Source organism: Bison bison, unplaced genomic scaffold (genome assembly GCF_000754665.1).
Source record: "Bison bison bison isolate TAMUID 2011002044 unplaced genomic scaffold, Bison_UMD1.0 scf7180017611664, whole genome shotgun sequence".
NCBI lineage: Eukaryota > Metazoa > Chordata > Mammalia > Artiodactyla > Bovidae > Bison > Bison bison.
In genome coordinates, this window is record NW_011440909.1 from 1 (window position 1) to 1234 (window position 1234).

A 1234-nucleotide genomic window follows, 5' to 3' on the forward strand; every position below is an offset into this window, starting at 1 on the left:
TATGGATTAGAGCGCCTACGGCTCCAAAGGTCATTTCTCCATGGCTAGTGTGATGCTGAATACATTATAGCACTTTGTGATTGCTAGAAAAATGACTCACTCATGAATGTAATAACCTGATAATGTATAGTCCTAATACATTTCGTGAACACCTTATATAAAACTCACAAATTGAGATAAAAGATTCATGCTGATAGGAGAACCAACCTAATTTGGATATATTAAAATAAATCTATTCTTCCAAAAACCTCACAGCCATTGTATCAAGTAATAAATAGGACATTTATGAACTAACTAAATTCGTCAAAATATCTACTTGGCTTTGATAAAGTTAAATTAAAAAAAGGACTGTCAGCAAGTTTACTAACAAATTAACTTTTGGTTTTTTAAAAGTTATTGTTGTCTTCAAATATTAATCATCCCTTTAAAAAAGGAAACAGTGCCAGGTGTGACTTTCTCAGAATCAATCTGAAACTTACTCGGGGTCCCATGAGGCCAGGCTCTCCAGGGCGACCAGAATCTCCATTGGGACCTCGCACACCAGCAGGGCCAGTTGCACCACGGCTACCAGCAGGACCCTATTTAAAAGAAGAGGGAGGGGAGCTTGTTAAAGCCAGTGTCATACCCACCACCAGAAGCATCAAGTTCCTTTCCAGGATATGAATAATGGACAACTTACCATGACACCAGCTCTGCCGTCAGCTCCAGGTAGACCACGGGAGCCAGGATTTCCCTGTAAGAAAGTACACAAAACACAGAAGAAAATCAGAGAAAATTCTTCCATTAGGTAGAACAGAATTTATTGAAACATGGCACGCATGCAAGAAATCTTGATGCCCTTCAGCGGGGGATACAATAACAAACCAAGCCAAAAAACTTCCTCCAAACCCCAAAGGAATGTGTGGGAGAAGCATTCTGCAAAAGTAGGTCAACCCTGTTTCCAGACCAATTTTATAACATATCAAATTGAGAGTCAGTGATTTAAGACAGCAGATGGAAAGCAGATGCCTCCTTCATCTAGAAAATGCACTTGGTAATTCTAACCAATTCCCAGTGAAGGAGTGCCTCTGGCGTGTCTGGGTGTCAAGAGTGTTTGGAACCTACCCTCAGCCCAGGAGGTCCTGGGGGGCCAGCGGGTCCGATTTCTCCAGTGGAGCCTCTCTTTCCTTCTTCACCACTGGGGCCAGGAGGACCTGGCTGCCCAACAGCACCCTATTTAATTAAAAAAAAAAAA

The 1234-nt window shown here is 41.8% G+C and overlaps 1 long non-coding RNA gene across 1 annotated transcript; it reads right to left on the minus strand.

The window, feature by feature from the left end:
• Window positions 1-451: 451 nt before the first annotated feature.
• Window positions 452-1214, minus strand: LOC105005342. Its single transcript, XR_827311.1, has 3 exons — window positions 1105-1214; window positions 680-733; window positions 452-578 (listed from the first exon to the last, which is right to left on the minus strand). It is a non-coding gene; the product is annotated as an uncharacterized LOC105005342 (long non-coding RNA).
• Window positions 1215-1234: the final 20 nt, after the last annotated feature.